Here is a 16346-nt window from a genome sequence, read left to right on the forward strand (position 1 = left end):
TGATTACAAGGCCTTATTGATGAGGACAACACCCACACAAGTCACTGAATACAGAGAAGTTGAGCTGGTGCCAACCTAGAGTCTTTTGCTGTATAGTGTTTATGGTACTGAAAGATACTCTACATGCTACCAGAGGATGAAGGTAGACACAAAGTACAAACCCATTTACAAACTGTGAATCTACAATGGTGACCTGCCTTCAAGATGTGCTACTGCAATAGTGCCAGAAACTTTTGGGAGTAACCAACCAATCAATATATGATTGGATTTAAGGCAACCTCTATGAGATGGATTGCTTCCCTGACACTGCTGGCGTGGTCAAGAACCTGAAAATAGATAGGCTAAGGACATAGGAGAAAATCAAACACTATTGTTCTGCTAAAGGAATGTAGCAACAAAATGACTCTGGATGAGATTATGCTGTAATCATACATTAGTGTCTTCCGAAGCCATCACCAGGAACTCTTTTCCTTGGAATAGGAATAGATGAGAACATTAACAGAGACACACAGCTGGAAAATGTATAGAATCCCAAATGGGATGTTTTTCATTAGCTCCAGCCCTTCAGATACTAATAAAGACTGTAGAAGAGAAGAAAAGAACAAAAGACCCAGAGGGGATGGAAGTAAACAAAAAAACAAGGCCTTCCAAACAGCATGACTACTGCATATATGACCCACAGAAACTGTGGTAGTGCCTGCATAGGTCTAGACTAGATGGGGTCCTAGCACTATGATAGTAAGTAGACAGAAATCATCATCACTAACCAAGAAGCTATCTCTATTTGATTACCACTAGCAAATAAAAATTAGTTTTCTCTAGCAGACTCCCACTGGGTATACAAAGCAATCTTAAGGGCAGTAACCACTCCCAGAAGTATATGGCAAACCACATAAACTCAATGGCATTTTGAGGAGGTTCTTTGCTTCATAATACTTTGTGCATGATTTTTCTTTTCTTTTTTTTCTTTCTGTTTTTGTTTCTTACATGTCATTACAAATACAGTATTTCTGGTTAGGTTTTTTTGTGGCATTTCTCTGTGAGGAAAGATGTGTGTCTCTATGTGTATTTGTGTTTCTTGTGCTTTTTCTCCTGTTTGTCAGCTTCATCCTATTCTTGTTTGTTTGCTTTTATTTTATCTTATATGATGATGATGATGATGATGATGATGATGATGATGAGATACCTCTTTGTACATCTGAAAGTGAGAGGGAGAATGTGTGAGATTTGGGTGTGTTTGGAGATAGAGAACATCTGTGAGGAGGTAGGAGGACATAAACCACAATCAGAATATATTGTGTAAATAAAAAATCTATTTTCAATAAAAATGGCCAATAAAAATGTTAAGTAAAGAAAACAGGGCTCAATGTTTGTTGTCATTATCACATCCTCATCATTTAGCAGACACTTAATGAGTTTTTATATAAAAGTTTCTGTTCTAAACAAATCATTTAAATCATATTATATTCTGAATTCCTTATGTTATTATTTAAAATCAGGTGTTGTAATACTTCTGCATTGTACTTTCTGAGTAACATTGGGATGAATGTTTGACAATCATTTTGTCTACTCCTGTCTTCTATGTTTCCACAAAATATTAAAGGTTTCCTTTCCTATTACTGTAAAGAATGTCCGTCAAATTTTGAATCTCAGAATTGCTTTTGGAAATGTGCTCATTTGTAAAGTGTTAACTCTATTGATGGGATTATTACCTATACTTCTTCAAATTTAACTATACTGAGTTAAGGTAATCTTTGTAGAGGTTATGAACCAAATGAATAAAGTATTTATATTTACTATGTATTTATAAAGGCATTTGAAATGGGATGTTTTGCTGGATTCTTTTCATTAAGGTTTTATCTGGATGGAGAAAATATAATAATTCTTTTAATGTTTCTTTTGTGCCCTGTTAATCTGTTGAAACTATCATAACAATGTATTTTCTTATAATGCTCATTGTTTTTATAAAGAGCTTATTATAGAAAAATTTGAATCATGACTTCTATTTCTATAGTTTTTAATCCTCTCTTGTGGCTTCTTTTTATTGGTAAGGCTATTTATTTCCATCACTCCCCACAGCTAAAAAGAAATTACCTGAAAAGAAGCAACTGATTTGACAAAGGTTTAATAGGGGTTCTAATTTGAGTAGGTCATGTCCATTATGGCAAGAAAGTCATGGTGCATGAAATATATGGCTATTACTGATATCTGTGTAGATCCAGATTCAGAAAAAAGTTTATCTTGACTCTCAGGTATCTGTTTTAATTTTTGCTTAATTTCATCCTAGTCTTCACATCATAAGATGAAGAAGCCAACATTCAGAGGGTTTCTGAACCCCTCATTTCATGATCTGTGTGAATAACTTTACAAACACATTTACATAATACATGCTTTGAATCCTGGTAAAGTGTAATCCACTCACATGGACAAATGGTGGTATCCATTCTGTTGACTAGATTTATGTCAACTTGACAGAAATTAGAGTTGTTTGGAAAGAAGGAATCTCAAGTGAGAAAACACCCCTATGAGATTGGATTGTAACTAAGATGTGGTACTTTTATTTGACTGATGATTGAGGAGGGAGGGTCCAGCTTAATGTGGGTCTTGCCATGTCTGAATCAGTGGTCTAGGATGCTATAAGAAATCAGAGTAAACAAGCCATGAGTAGCAAGTCAGGAGGTGTTTAGAATTTTGCATTGAGTTCCTGCCCTGACTACCTGGGATGTTGAAAGATACATGGTAAGTAGAAATAAATTCCTGTCTAAGCTGATTTTGATCATGGTCTTTAATCACAGTAATAGAAAAGTAACTAAGACATCTGACTACTCTGTTTTGAACATTGTAAAATGAAATTTGAGAGAATACACATAATTTTCTAATTTGTTTGTTTATTGATTCCCAATTTTCTAAGAAATTGCCATACTGATTTCCAAAGTGGCTATACAAGTTTGCACTCCCATCAGCAGTAGAGGAGTGTTCCCCTTATTCCATATCCTCTCCAACATAGGCTTTCATTAGCATTTTTGATCTTAGCCATTTTGACAGGTATAAGATGGTATCTCAGAGTCATTATAATTTGCAATTCCCTGATAGCTAGGGATGTTGAACAATTCTGTAAGTGTATCTCAGCCATTTGAGATTCTTCTGTTGAGAATTCTCTGTTTAAATCTGTTCCCTAATTTTAAATAGGATTATTTGGTATTTTGATGTCTAGTTTTTTGAGTTCTTTATATATTTTGGAAATTAGCCCTCTGTCAGATGTGGGGATGGTGAAAATCTTTTCCCATTCTGTAGGCTGCCATTTTGTCTTACTGTGTGTCCTTTGCTTTACAGAAGCTTCTCAGTTTCAGGAGGTCCTATTTATTAACTGTTGCTCTCAGTGTCTGTGCTACTGGTGTTAGATTCAGGAAGTAGTCTCCTGTGTCAATGCATTCAAGACCACTTCCCACTTTCACTTCTATCAGGTTCAGTGTAACTGGATTTATTTTGAGGTCTTTGATTCATTTGGATGTTAGTTTTGTGCATGGTGATAGATATGGATCTGTTTGCATTCTTTTACATGTTGACATCCAGTTATGCCATCACCATTTGTTGAAGATGCTTTCTTTTTTCCATTGTAAAGTTTTGGCTTCTTTGTCAAAAATTAGGTGTTCATACATGTGCGGTTTAATGTCAGGGTCTTTAATTCTATTCCATTGATCCATGTGTCTGTTTTTATGCCAATACTAAGCTATTTTTATTACTATAGCTCTATAGTAGAGCTTGAAGTCAGGAATGGTGATACCTCTAGAAGTTCCTTTATTATACAGGTTTGTTTTAGCTATCCTTTGTTTTTTGCTTTTCCATGTGAAGTTGAGTGCTGTTCTTTCAAGATCTGTGAAGAATTGTAATGGGATTTTGATAGGAATTGCATTGAATCTGTAGATTGCTTTTGATAATATTACCATTTTTACTATGTTAATTCTAACTACCCAAGAGCATAGGAGATCTTTCCATTTTCTTATATCTTCTTCAACTTCTTTCTTCAAAAACTTAAAGTTCTTGTCATACAGGTCTTTCTCTTGTTTGGTTAGAGTTACCCCAAGATATTTTACATTACTTGTGGCTATTGTAAAGGGTGTTGTTTCTCTGATTTCTTTCTCAGCTTATTTATCATTTCTATATAGGAAGGCTATTGATTTTTTGAGTTAATCTTATATCCAGCCACATTACTGAAGGGGTTTATCAGCTGGAGCTGTTCCTTTGAAGAATTTTTGGGGTCACTTCTATACACTATCATATCATTGGCATATAATGATTCCTTCCTTTCCCATTTGTATCTCCTTCATCTCTTTTTGTTGTCTTATTGCTCTAGCTAGAACTTTGAGTACTATATTGAATAGATATGGAAAGAGTGGACAGCCTTGTCTTGTTCCTGATTTTAGTGGAATCACTTTGAGTTTCTCTCCATTTAATTTAGTGTTGGCTGGTGGCTTGCTGTATATTGCTTTTATTATGTTTAGGTATGTCCCTGATCTCTCCAAGACCTTTGTCATGAAAGGGTGTTGGATTTTGCTAATGGCTTTTCAGCTTTTAATGAGATGATCATATTTTTTCTTTCAGTTTGCTTATATGGTGGATCACATTGACAGATTTTCATGTTAAACCATCACCACATCTCTGGGATGAATCCTACTTGATCATGGTGGATAATTTCTTTGGTGTGTTCTTGGATTCGGTCTGCCAGTATTTTATTGAATATTTTTGCCTTAATGTTCATGAGGGAGATTGATCTGTAATTCTCTTTTTTATTATATCATTATGTGGTTTGGCTATCAGGGTAACTGTATCCTCATAAGGAGAATTTGGCGATGTTCCTTCTGTTTCTATTGTGTGGAACAACTTGAGGAATATTTGTATTAGCTCTTCTTTGAAATTCTGTTAGAATTCTGCACTGAAACAATCTGGCCTTGGAATTTTTTTTTGGTTGGGAGACTTTTAATGACTGTTTCTATTTCTTTAGCCGTTATAGGTCCATTTAAATTATTTATCTCGTCTTCAGTATGGTGGTTTCTCAGAAAATTGGGAATCAATGCACCTCTAGGCCCAGTGATACCACTCTTGGGCATATACTCAAAGGATGCTCAATCATACCACAAGAACTCAACTATGTTTGTAGCAGCATTATTTGTAATAAACAAAACCTAGAAACCACCAAGGTGGCCCTCACCCAAGGAATGAATAAAGATAATGTGGTACATTTACACAATGTTTTTTTACACAGTGGTAAAAAAACAATGGCATCATGACACTTGCAGGCGAATGGATGGAACCAGAAAAAAATAATCCTAAGTAAGATAACACAGACCCAGAAAGGCAAACATGGTATGTACTCACTCATAAGTGGATATTTGATGTAAAGCAAAGGATAACCAGGCTGAAATCCACAGCCCCAGAGAAGCTAGGTTGCAGGAAGACCCTAAGAGGGACACATGGATTTCTCTGGAAAGGGGAATTAGATTAGATCTCCTGGGTAAACTGGGGGCAGGGAGGGTTGAGAGGAGTTGATGGGGGTATGGGAACACAAGGGATCTGGGAGGTCAGTTTGGGAGTGGGATGGAATGGGAGAATAATGAAAGAGATATCTCGATAGAGGGGGCCATTATGGAGTTAGGGAGAACCCTGGTACTAGGGAAATTCCCAGGAATCCACAACAATATCCCCAGCTAAGAATCCTAGCAATAGTGGAGAGGGTGCTTGAACTGACCTTCTCCTGTAATCATACAGGTGACTACCCTAATTGTCATTAAAGAGCTTTCATCCTTGGCAGTGGGACCAAGATTTATCCCTGGTGTGTGAAGTGGCTTTTTGGAGCCCATTCCCTATGGTGGGATGCCTTGCTTGGCCTTGATGCTGGGGGAAGGGGCTTAGTTCTGCCCCAACTTAGTATGCCAGACTTTGTTGGCTCCCCAGTAGAGGACTTACCCTCTCTGAGGAATGGATGGGGGTGAAGTAGGAGGGGGATTTGAAGAGGGAGAGGAAGAAAGGGAGGGAGGAGGAACTGTTCTTGCTATGTAAAATGAAAAAAAATTTAGATAAATAAATAAATAGGCCTTCATCTAATTACCAATGGAAGCAAATGCAGAGATTCATAGCCAAGCTACACGACAGCTGATCCAAGCTCCTTGGAGCTCAGAGACTCTGGACCAACAGCTAGGAAGCCTGCATGGGACCGAACTAGACCCTCTCCCTGTGGGTGACAGTTGTGTAGCTTGGTCTGTTTGTGAGGCCCCTAGTAGTGGGAACAGAACCTGTCCCTGGCACATGAGTTGGCTTTTTGGAACCTATTCACCATGCTGGGATGTCTGTCCCAACCTTGATGCAGGAGAAGAAGCTTGATCCTGCCTCAACTTGACATGCCACGCTTTGTTGACTCCCATGGGAGACCTTCCCCTTTCTGAATGGAAATGGAGGAAGAGTGGATGAGGGTTATAAGGAAGGTGAAGTGAGGGAATGGAAGGATAGGAGGGAGGGAAAACTGTGGTTGGTATGTAAAATAAATAAAAAATTAAAAAACAGGGAAAAACAAAACAAAAAATTATTTGTTTTAGGTTTCATACGACAGGACATGATTATTTGAAGTTGAATATAGTAGTGTGTCACAGATATGTGTCCAATTTCATTCTAACACAGATGGGCCTCAATTTTTCCTAGCACATGATTTGTTGAATATGGTTGCTGTGGGATGTTCTGTATGGCAAATGTGTTGCTCTGATTGGTTAGTAAATAAAACACTGATTGGCCAGTAGTCAGGCAGGAGGAAGTATAGGCGGGACAAGGAGGAGAAGAATTCTGGGAAGTGGAAGGCTGAGTCAGAGACACTGCCAGCCGCCGCCATGACAAATAGCATGTGAAGATGCCGGTAAGCCACGACCCACGTGGCAAGGTATAGATTTATGGAAATGGATTAATTTAAGCTATAAGAACAGTTAGCAAGAAGCCTGGTATGGCCATACAGTTTGTAAGCAATATAAGTCTCTGTGTTTACTTGGTTGGGTCTGAGCGGCTGTGGGACTGGCAGGTGAGAAAGATTTGTCCTGACTGTGGGCCAGGCAGGGAAACTCTAGCTACATATGGTGACTGTCATTTAGGGTGTATTGTTAGCACTATTGGAAAATATCAGGTGACTATAGTTTTGTGCACTCATGGAGCATCTTTTGTTTATTCCACTGACATGCAAGTGTTTTGTACTAGTACCATTTTGGTTTTAATATTATAAATTTATAATATAGACTATACAGACTGAAGTTTGGTATTGTTATCTCCCTAGAATTATCCTTTACTTGGGGTTCCTTGTGTATCTGGGTCTATTGGGCTTCCATTCAAACTTTTCAGTTTTTGTTTCCTATTTCTGCGACCAATTCTGTGATAAATTTTGATCTGGAAGTTTCATTCAGTAGGTTGGTCATTTTCAGAATATTATTCTAACCAGGACATAGTTCTGCAAAATCTTTGTATTTTCCAGTGTCTTCTTTAATCTTTCTTTTCACAAAGTTAAATTATTCATTGTAGAAATGATTTACCTTTTCTTTCAGGCTTATGTCTACTTATTTTTTTTTATTGATTTTGAGGCTATTGTGAATGGGAGGAGTTTCATGAATTCTTTCTCAGCATTCTGATTATTGGTACTTATGAGGACAACTGATTTAAGTAGCTAAGTTTGTTTCCTGCCACTTTGCTCAATGTGTTGACATTTTCTCGAAGTTTTCTGGAAATAATTGGGAATCTCTTGTGTATTATATGTATCATTTGCAAAAAGGAATGAATCAAATTCTTTTCCTCTTTTTTCTCTTTTAATTTTATTCTCTTTCCTTATTGCTTTAATGAGTGCTTTAAGCACTATATTGGAAAGGAGTAAGGAATACTTACTATAGCTTTCCCCTTGTAGAAAGCTATAGCCTTTATTATGATGTATTATTTTCTCTAAGGTACTGTACTTCCAAGGATTTTTGTCACACACACATGGTGGTTATTGGCAAAGGTTTTTTTTATACACCCAGTGAAGCAAATTGTAGGTTTATATCTACTTGTATGATTTACTACATGTTTACTTATATATGGTAAAGAATCTTCACATCTCTGGGAGAAATCCAACTTTATTCTGATATAGATTGTATTTTTTCAGTCTTTTATCAGATAAGGCCTCATTTTGTCTTTGCTTTATAATGGTTTATACTTAAAATTAAAATATAATTGTGTTGATTCCCTTATTACCTTTCCACCTGACAAGCCCTCTAATACACTCCCTAATTTTCAGTCAAATGGATGTGATAGATACACATGAGTGTAGTGTAAGCATTCATTAAAGAAGCTTCTCTTTACTGCCAATGGAAACCACTGTGGGACCACGACTTGATATATACAGAGAACAATGAATCATGGGGAGTCCAGCCACTTAAGAGTTAGAATGTTAGGATGTCTGCTGTGAGACTAGTCTCCCCTCAAAGGGGATGCTTAAATAAGATGTGAGCAATGGCAAAATTAACAGTCATGCTTATGTACAGAGAGAAACAGAAATAAAGAGGAGAGCTTTAAAAGTCTTTAAATACAGTCTTCTGAGTCAGTTTTATTGTTGATATGTCTACGACAGAATGATTTCAGGGCTGATCACTCTGAATTTTGTAAACAGGTAGGGGACTCATTACTGGAAGTCACCAAATCATCCTCTCTTAACAGTTTTCAGTTGACTATAGTTCTATTTTTAGAGGTGTGAGCTCCTGAGATTTCCCCCTTCCAGATTAGCATGTCTATGAATCTTACATCAAATGGACTTAACTGATATGTATCTACAGAATATTCCACCCAAACACACACAAAATTTTAGAGAATAAAGAGATCACTACTGAGTTAAGAATAGGTCAAAGAAGTATTCAAGGAAGAAGGAAGAGAATTTCTGAAACTAAATGAAAATGAAAACAATCCACAACAAAACCAGTGGAATATACTAGAAGGTAAATTCATAGCTCCAAGTACTTACATGAATAAAAGGAGAGAAAGCACAAATAAAAGACTTCATGACATGTTGTGGAATAGTACTTTAACTGGGCAAAGATGTGATATATTTGTTTATGCTGCAGAATATTACTTTAACAACATGAAGTGTTGCATTTGTTTATGCTGCCTTTGTTAGCTATGTAAAGATGTGTTATATTTGTTTATGTTGCAATTGTTTAGTAATATAAAGGTATGTATGTTGCATTTGTTTCACACTGTCTGCCTAAGGTACCAGACTGGTCTGATAAAAACATGAATGGCCAATAACTAGGCAGGAAATAGACAGGCAGTACAGAGAATGTATGTGGAAGAAGAGAGAAGAAGGAGGAGAGAATAAGGGAGGAAGAAAGCGAGATGCCCAGAGCTAGAAGCCAGGAAGCCTACTAGCCAGACATGAGAAGCAGTGAAAGTAAGATATACAGAAGGAAAGAAAGGAGAAAAGCCCCAAGACAAAGCATAGATAAAGAGAGACAAGGTAATTTAATTTATAACAAGAAATGAGCCTAAGGTAGGCTGAGCATCATAACTAACAATAAGTCTCCACATCATGATTTGGGAGCTGGTTGGTGGTCCAAAAGAAAGCCAGTTACAATGATGCAACACAATAATTTGGAAAAATAAGAACAAATCAAATACAAATTCAATCAATGTCAAGAAATAATAAGATGTAGAGCAGAAATTAATGAAAAAGAAATTAAAAGGACAGTTCAAAGAATCAACAAACCTAAGAGCTCATGCTTTGGGAAAACAGATAAGATCGACACACCCTTGGCCCGACTAACCAAAATAAACCTATGAGAAACCCAAATTAAGAGGATCAGAAATAAACAGGGAAATAGTATGAAAGGATACAATGAACTTCAAAATATAATGATGGACTATTTAAAAAATCTGTACTTCATTAATTTGAACAGTGTAAGAAAATGGATGAGTTCTTAGATTGAATCAAAAACACAAAAATTAAACCAAGATGAAATCAACAAGATACAAAGACTCTGAACAATGAGGGCATTTCAATAGTATTAAATATTTTAATAAAAATAAAAATAGTAATAAAAATCCTTACAGCTAAAAATGTCTAGGGCTAGGTGAATTCACAGAATTCTATAAGACTTTTAAAGAACATCCACAACCACTCTTTCTTAAACTATTAAAAAATGAAAAGGAAAAATGCTCCCAATATCCCCCTAGGAAGCTAGTGTCTCTCTGATACAAAAGACAAGGCAAAGACACAACAAAAAGATAACAATAGATCCATATCCTTGATAAATATAGACTCCAATGCCTCAATAAAGTACTTGCAAACAGAATACAGACATGAACCAAAAAGGTTATCCATCATGACCAAGTAGACTTTATCCTGAAATGCAGGGATGTTTCAAATTAAGGAAGCCAATAAATGTAATAAATGCTATAAATGGACTAAAATGCAGAATCACGTGATCATTTCAACAGATGAAGAAAAAGCCTTTGAGAAAATTTAACATGGTTTCACCATAAATGTCCTAGATAATGTATGGATAAACATAACCTACCTTAACATAATAAAGGTATATATGAGAAACACAGTCAACAAAATCCAAAACAGAGAGAGTCTTGAAGCAAGTCAGCTGGAGTCACCTGGAATGAGACAGCATTGTCCATTATACCCACTCAGTTATATTGTTCTAAGCTCTAAATACTAGCTGGAGGAATATGGTAAGAGAAGAAAATTAAAGGAATACAAATGCAGAAATAAAATGTCAAATTATCCCTATTTATAACATGGGATATCCCAAAAGTTCTACCAGAAAACTTATAAAAATAAGCTAATTCGGCAATGTGGCAGGATACAGAATCATCTTGCACAAATTAACAGCTTTTTCTATACATAGATAATGAACATACAAAGAATGAAAGGATGAACACAATCTCATTTACAACCCTTAAAGAAAATTAAATAAGTAAGAACAAACATAATTAAGAAAGGGAAGGACATCTGAAATGATAGAGAAGACACTAGAAAATGAAAAAAACATCTTATACTCACAGATTGGTAGACATTTTACATAAAACATCTTCAACAAATGGTCTTGGGAAAGGTGGATATCCATGTGCAGAAGACTGACATTAGACTTGTATTTATCACCTTGCACAAATATTAACTACAAATGAATCAAAGACTATAACCATGAAATCTTTTTTTTTTTTTAAATTTTTACTTTGCAATACAATTAAGTTCTACATACAGGCACAGATTCCCTTGTTCTCCCCCCTCACGCCCCCCTCACCTTCCCCCCAGCCCGCCTCCCATTCCAATCTCCTCCAGGGCAAAGCCTTCCCCACAGACTGAGATCAACCTGGTGGACTCAGTCCAGGTAGGTCCAGTCCCCTCCTCCCAGGCCGAGCCAAGGGACCCTGCATAGGCCCCAGGTTTCAAACAGCCGACTCATGCAATGAGCACAGGACCCAGTGCCAGTGCCTGGATGCCTCCCAAACAGATCAGGCCAATCAACTGTCTCACCCACTCAGAGGGCCTGATCCAGTTGGTGACCCCTCAGCCATTGGTTCATATTTCATGTGTTTCCGTTTGTTTGGCTATTTGTCTCTGTGCTTTATCCGACCTTGGTCTCAACAATTCTCTCTCATATAAACCCTCCTCATTCTCGCTAATTGGACTCCCAGAGATCCACCTGGGGCCTAGTCATGATCTCTGCATCCAGATCCCTCAGTAGTTGGATGAGGTTTCTAGCACGATAATTAGGGTGTTTGGCCATCCCATCACCAGAGTAGGTCAATTCGGACTGTCTCTCGACCATTCCCAGCAGTCTGTTGTGGGGGTATCTTTGTGGATTTCTGTGGGCCTCTCTAGCACTTTGTTTCTTCCTATTCTCATGTGGTCTTCATTTACCATGGTCTCCTATTCCTTGTTCTCCCTCTCTGTTGTTGATCCAGGTGGAATCTCCCACTCACCCAAGCTCTCTTTCCCTCGACCCTCGTCCTTCACTACCCCCACTCCTGTCCAGGCTGTTCATGTAGATCTCATTCCATTTCTCTGTCATTGGGCGATCCCTGTGTCTTTCTTGGGGTCCTGATTTCCAGGTAGCCTCCCTGGTGATGTGAGTAGCAGTCCAGTCATCCTTGTTCCACATCTAGTATCCTGTTATGAGTGAGTACATACCATGTTTGTCTTTCTGAGTCTGGGATACCTCACTCAGGATGATTTTTTCTAGGTCCATCCATTTGTCTGCAAACCTCATGATGTCATTGTTTTTCTCTGCTGAGTAGTATTCCATTGTGTATATGTACCACATTTTGTTTATCCATTCTTCAGTTGAAGGGCATCTAGGTTGTTTCCATGTTCTGGCTATTACAAACAATGCTGATATGAACATAGCTGAACAAGTGCTCTTGTGGTGTGGTTGAGCATTCCTTGGGTATATGCCCAAGAGTGGTATAGCTGGATCTTGGGGGAGATGGATTCCCAATTTTCTAAGAAAGCGCCATATTGATTTCCAAAGTGGTTGTACAAGCTTGCATTCCCACCAGCAGTGGAGGAGAGTTCCCCTAGCTCCACATCCTCTCCAGCATAAGGTGTCTTCAGTGTTTTTGATCTTAGCCATTCTGACAGGCGTAAGGTGGTATCTCAGAGTTGTTTTGATTTGCATTTCCCTGATGATTAGGGATGTTGAGCAATTCCTTAAATGTCTTTCAGCCATTTGAGTTTCCTCTGTTGAGAATTCTCTGTTTAGTTCTATAGCCCATTTCTTAATTGGACTGTTGGGCATTTTGATGTCTAATTTCTTGAGTTCCTTATATATTCTGGATATCAGTCCTCTGTCAGATGTGGGATTGGTGAATATCTTTTCCCATTCTGTAGGCTGTTGCTTTGCCTTGTTGACCATATCCTTTGCCCTACAAAAGCTTCTCAGTTTCAAGAGGTCCCATTGATTGATTGTTTCTCTCAGTGTCTGTGCTACTGGTGTTCTATTTAGAAAGTGTTCTCCTATGCTAATGCGTTCAAGACTACTTCCTATTTTCTCTTCTAGCAGGTTCAGAGTAGCTGGGTTTATGTTGAGGTCCTTGATCCACTTGGACTTAAGTTTTGTGCACGGTGATAGATATGGATCTATTTGCAGCCTTCTACATGTTGATATCCAGTTTTGCCAGCACTATTTGTTGAAGATGCTTTCTTTTTTCCATTGTGCACTTTTGGCTTCTTTGTCAAAAATTATTTGTTCATAGGTGTGTGGATTAATGTCAGGGTCTTCAATTCGATTCCATTGGTCCACATGTCGGTTTTTATGCCAGTACCAAGCTGTTTTTATTACTGTAGCTCTATAGTACAGCTTGAAGTCAGGGATCGTGATGCCTCCAGAGGTTGTTTTATTGTACAGGATTCTTTTGGCTATCCTGGGTTTTTTGTTTTTCCATATGAAGTTGAGTATTATTCTTTCCAGGTCTGTGAAGAATTGTGTTGGTATTTTGATGGGGATTGCATTGAATCTGTAGATTGCTTTTGGTAAGATTGCCATTTTTACTATGTTAGTTCTGCCTATCCATGAGCATGGGAGATCTTTCCATTTTCTGACATCTTCTTCAATTTCTTTTTTCAGGGACTTAAAGTTCTTGTCATATAGGTCCTTCACTTGCTTGGTTAGTGTTACCCCAAGGTATTTTATGTCATTTGTGGCTATAGTAAAGGGTGATGTATCTCTGATTTCCTTCTCCACTTTTTTGTCCATTGTATATAGGAGGGCTACTGATTTTTTTGAGTTGATCTTGTATCCTGCTATGTTGCTGAAGGTGTTTATAAGTTGTATCAGTTCCTTGGTGGAATCTTTGGGGTTGCTCAAGTATACTATCATGTCATCTGCAAATAGGGAAAGCTTGACTTCTTCCTTTCCAATTTGTATCCCCTTAATCTCCTTATGTTGTCTTATTGCTCTGGCTAGAACTTCAAGTACTATATTGAATAAGTATGGGGAGAGCGGACAGCCTTGCCTCGTTCCTGATTTTAGTGGAATTGCTTTGAGTTTCTCTCCATTTACTTTGATGTTGGCTGTTGGCTTGCTGTAAATTGCCTTTATTATGTTTAGGTATGTTCCCTGTATTCCTGATCGCTCCAAGACCTTTATCATGAAGGGGTGTTGGATTTTGTCAAATGCCTTTTCAGCATCTAGTGAGATGATCATGTGGTTTTTTTCTTTGAATTTGTTTATATGGTGTATCACATTGACAGACTTTCGTATGTTGAACCATCCTTGCATCCCTGGAATGAATCCTACTTGATCATGGTGGATAATTGTTTTGATGTGTTCTTGGAGTCTGTTTGCCAGTATTTTATTGAGTATTTTTGCATCAATGTTCATGAGGAAGATCAGTCTGTAGTTCTCTTTCTTTGTTGTATCCTTGTTTGGTTTGGGAATCAGGGTAATTGTAGCCTCATAGAAGGAGTTTGGTAATGTTCCTTCTGTTTCTATTGTATGGAACAATTTAGAGAGTATTGGTATTAACTCTTCTTTGAAGATCTGGTAGAATTCTGCACTGAAACCATCTGGTCCTGGGCTTTTTTTGGTTGGGAGACTTTTAATGACTGTTTCTATTTCGTTAGGGGTTATTGGACTATTTAAATAGTTTATCTGGTCTTGATTTAATTTAGGTATGTGGTACCTATCCAGAAAATTATCCATTTCTTTTAGGTTTTCCAGTTTTGTGGAATAGAGGTTTTTGAAGTATGACCTGATGATTCTCTGGATTTCCTCAATGTCTGTTGTTATGTCCCCCTTTTCATTTCTGATTTTGTTGATTTGGATGCTCTCTCTCTGTCTTTTGGTTAGTTTGGATAAGGGCTTGTCTACCTTGTTGATTTTCTCAAAGAACCAACTCTTTGTTTCATTAATTTTTTGTATTGTTCTCTTTGTTTCTATTTTATTGATTTCAGCTCTCACTTTGATAATTTCCTGGCATCTATTTTTCCTGGGAGACTTTGCTTCTTCCTGTTCTAGAACTTTCAGGTGTGCTGTTAAGTTACTAGTGTGAGATTTCTCCAGTTTGTTTATGTGGGCGTTTAGTGCTATGAATTTCCCTCTTAGTACTGCTTTCATAGTGTCCCATAGGTTTGGATATGTGGTGTCTTCATTTTCGTTGATCTCTAGGAAGTCTTTAATTTCTTTCTTTATTTCTTCCTTAACCCATTGGTGATTCAGGTGGGTATTGTTCAGTTTCCATGAGATTGTAGGTTTTCTGTAGTTTTTGTTGTTGTTGAAATCCAACTTTAGACCATGGTGGTCTGATAGAACACAGGAGGTTATTCCAATTGTTTTGTATCTGTTTAGATTTGTTTTGTGACCAAGTATGTGGTCGATTTTAGAGAAGGTTCCATGGGGTGCTGAGAAGAAGGTATATTCTTTTTTGTTAGGATGGAATGTTCTGTAGATGTCGACTAAGTCCATTTGAGTCATGACATCAGTTAAGTCCTTTATTTCTCTGTTAAGTTTCAATTTGGGGGATCTGTCCAGTGGTGAAAGTGGGGTGTTGAGGTCTCCCACTATTAATGTGTGGGGTTTTATATGTGATTTAAGCTTTAATAATGTTTCTTTTACATATGTGGGTGCCCTTGTGTTTGGGGCATAAATGTTCAGAATTGAGACTTCATCTTGGTGGATCTTTCCTGTGATGAGTATGTAATGCCCTTCTTGATCTCTTTTGACTGATTTTAGTTTGAAGTCTATTTTGCTGGATATCAGGATGGCTACACCCGCTTGTTTCTTAAGACCGTTTGATTGGAAAGTCTTTTCCCAGCCTTTTATTTTTAGGTAGTGTTTATCTTTGAATTTGAGATGTGTTTCTTGTATGCAGCAGAAAGATGGGTCCTGCTTTCGTATCCATTCTGTAAGCCTATGTCTTTTTATAGGTGAGTTAAGTCCATTGATATTGAGGGATATTAATGTCCAGTGATTGTTCATTCCTGTTATTTTTTGGTGGTGATGTGTGTGTATTTTTCTTCGTTGGGGTTTACTGCTGTGGCTTTATCTATTGCCTGCGTTTTCGAGGGTGTATCTGACTTCCTTAGGTTGGAATTTTCCTTCTAGTGCTTTCTGTAGGGCTGGGTTTGTGGATAAATATTGTTTAAATCTGGCTTTGTCATGGAATGTCTTGTTCACTCCATCTATGTTGATTGAAAGTTTTGCTGGGTATATTAGTCTAGGCTGACATCCATGGTCTCTTAGTGTCTGCATTACATCTGTCCAGGACCTTCTGGCTTTCAAAGTCTCCATTGAGAAATCGGGTGTTATTCTGATAGGTTTGCCTTTATATGTCACTTGGCCTTT

The sequence above is a fragment of the Peromyscus eremicus genome, chromosome 17, assembly GCF_949786415.1.
Source record: "Peromyscus eremicus chromosome 17, PerEre_H2_v1, whole genome shotgun sequence".
Lineage (NCBI taxonomy): Eukaryota > Metazoa > Chordata > Mammalia > Rodentia > Cricetidae > Peromyscus > Peromyscus eremicus.